We start from the raw sequence: 2,890 nt of genomic DNA, 5'->3' as shown, positions 1-2,890 counted from the left end.
CCTGTCACAGCCCTGGATTTATAAGGGGCTTCTGCACAACAAAGTTATTTCAAAATAACTATCCCAGCCTATCCACAAGGCAACCGCTGCTTTGAAATAATTCAGAAATAAATAAATAGGGGACGGCTTATTTTGAAATGAGTAAACCTCCTTTTACAAGCACAAGTACAAGTAACAGCAGCTATTTGGAATCAGGGGCTGCTAAGACAGGGGCTTGAGCCTAATTTGAAATAGGCCATAGTGTGTCCATTGGATGCATCTGAAATTAGCTTCCTGTGTGTAGATGTGGTATTAGGAAATCTTGGTCTTGCCACTCACTGGTGCTGCAGCTCCCCAAACACTTCATGCACCCACAGTAATATTGGCACAACACATTAAGGCCGACACAAATTAGCACTGACGAGGGCAGAACCTTAATCTGGTGTTTTCCCTGTCTCTGTTTTGCCCCCCACCAGCTGGATCAGACTCTGACCCTCCCCACACAGACGCTGCCGTCCAGCGCAGTTAGTCGTGGGAAAGGAGAATGGGCCAAAGAGGATCCTCTTTGCGCTCACGTTCCTCACCATGAATTCTCTCCCCAGACTCCGGGGCAGAGCTCTGAAGAAGGAGACTCCCTGAGGCAAAGCCCTGGGGGGGTGTCTCTGAGATGGCCCCGGCCCTGCAGCCTGTCCCACCTGGCCATTGTGCTGGACTGTCTGTGAGGTCACCACCTCCCCACCTCCTTTAACCAATCATCTGAGGTTCTTCCACAGGCCCTTGTGATGTCACAGACACACCCACCAGTGCCCTGCAGGGCTCATGTCCTGCCCCTGGCAGCCCCCTCTGCAAACGCACCCCAAGGGTCTGCAACAAAAAAGGCACATAAAAAACACAAGAACCCAAACTCCTCCCATCCTCAGTGTCCTGTGGGATCCTGGCACTGGGGCAGGTGGGGAGAGAGGAGGGGAGACTGGTGGATTCTGACCTGTCCACTGCAGAGGGCACAATAAGTGAAAGGAGCATTTTAACTCCTCCCGTCCTCAATGTCCTCTGGGCAGCAACTCCAGCTTCCCTCCGGCACAATGTCTGTGCTGGGGAATGGGAAGGTGTTGTTGTGGGCAGTCCAGCCGTGTGGGTTGGCCCCACGAAAACACAGTTCTTAAAAGTGCTACAGGGCTGTTTTTTGGTTTAAGATACAGACTAACACAGTCGCCTCCCTATCAGCAAGCTGTATTTTAACAAGGTGGTTCTTGTGGCTTAGCTGGGTAACATATCTGCTAAAAAACCAGGAGATCTCAGGGTAACTCCCAGTGGTTCCCTTTTGTGTGTCTTCCCTAATGCTTCCCTACGTCTGGCTGGGGAGCAGAGAAGACCTCCCCTGGCAATGTCTCTCCCTGCTGGGGAAGGTAAAGGCTGATGGAAAAGGAGCCTTGGAAAGAATCTAGTCACAGCCTGGAGCTCAGGAAAAGGCCGTTGTGATGGGTGTGGGGAAGGTGCTGCTGTGGCTGCCAGAAGACAGTCTGTGCCTCACAGCTTTGTGGTTCTGGGGACTGCCTGTGCCAGCCAGCTCCTCCAGCACGTTTGTAACACAGACACAATTCCCTGTCGGCAGGAGCTCTGTTCTGCCCTGTCTGCGGGAGCAGCTCCTGCCCTCGACCTGCCGCTGCAGAGACACCCCCCAGCCCTGTCCCTGCACACCGTGTGCACACACTAGTGCGTGACTGGGGGCGTCTCACTCCCAGCCACACCCATCTCTGCCCCCACCCCAGTGGTATTTCACCTCAAACCCCAGCTGTCCCCAGTGCTGACCTGACACACCTGAGATCCCTCTTGTAGCTTCCTTCTGCTTCCTCACCAACATTTCCTAACCTTGCTGGGAAGCAAATCCCCTGCAGTGGACATGAATTGTGCAGGTGGGAGACGTTCTGACACAGCCCCTGGGCAGGGCCCAAGGTTTCAGCTGGTGACTGTGCAGTGCAGAGGGAGGAGGAGTTCGGCTGCCAGGGGGGAGAGGTGGCAGGTGTGAAGGGGAACCCGGGCAGGGCTTGTGGCTGAGGGAGGAGGGGAAAAGGGCAGTGCGGGGGTTGGCAGGGTCTGAGGGGACAAGGGGATCAGGGCACTGGGGAGGGGTGGGAGAGACAGGATCTGAGGGACTCACTGCAGGGCCCAGGACAGCTGGCAAGGGGCAGCCGGGGCTGGGGGAACTCCAAGCTGGGCTCAGAGCAGTGGGGGATGGGTGAGAGAGTCTGAAAGGGGAGGCCAGGCTGGTGGGGGAGGGGAGGAAATCTCAGCCCAGTGGCCCAGCAGCTGCCTGTTGCTCATTTCCAAAAAGGCCCCTTGTGAGAGACTTTTTGCAAGTGGCCGGTTAGCTCAGTTGGTCAGAGCGTGGTGCTAATAACGCCAAGGTCATGGGTTCAAGCCCCATGCTGGCCATGGGCAGGTCTTTTCTACTTTCCTTCTTGCGGCTGCTCTGGGCAGGAGGCCCAAAGAGCTGAAGGAACCAGGCTGAGAGGCTGGCAGGGAGCAAGTGGGAGTCACCACCCCAGGCAGAGGGAAGGGCTGCAGAGTGGGCCTGGGGGAGGTGAGGATCCCCAGATTCCCAGCTCTGCAACACACACCTCCCACAGGAAGGAGCAACAGGAGCCCTCTGCCAAGGGCACCAGCCCCTACAGCAGCTCCATTGGCTTTCTCTGCTCCCCATCTCCCCCCAAAAGAACTTCTGGCCTCACAGGCTCCTTCCCTGGACACCTGCTACTGCAGCACCACAGGCCCAGGTAACTCACCAGTGGTGCCAGTCCCTGCCTGCCCTGCTCCTCTTCCTGCCTGAGTTCTGCTTCTTCACTCAGGTCCCCCAGCTGCTGCTCTGGTGGGCTGAGGGCTGGGGAAGGCACAGGAAGGGCCCTTGGGGGTG

The 2,890-nt window shown here is 56.7% G+C and overlaps 1 non-coding gene across 1 annotated transcript; it reads left to right on the top strand.

The window, feature by feature from the left end:
* Nucleotides 1-2,338: 2,338 nt before the first annotated feature.
* TRNAI-AAU (transfer RNA isoleucine (anticodon AAU)) lies at nt 2,339-2,412 on the top strand. The gene has a single exon. It is a non-coding gene; the product is annotated as a tRNA-Ile (tRNA).
* Nucleotides 2,413-2,890: the final 478 nt, after the last annotated feature.

The sequence above is a fragment of the Carettochelys insculpta genome, chromosome 33 (assembly GCF_033958435.1).
Source record: "Carettochelys insculpta isolate YL-2023 chromosome 33, ASM3395843v1, whole genome shotgun sequence".
In the NCBI taxonomy this organism is placed as follows: domain Eukaryota; kingdom Metazoa; phylum Chordata; order Testudines; family Carettochelyidae; genus Carettochelys; species Carettochelys insculpta.
Note: the sequence above shows the minus strand (reverse complement) of the source record. Positions and strands in the feature narration are given on the sequence as shown.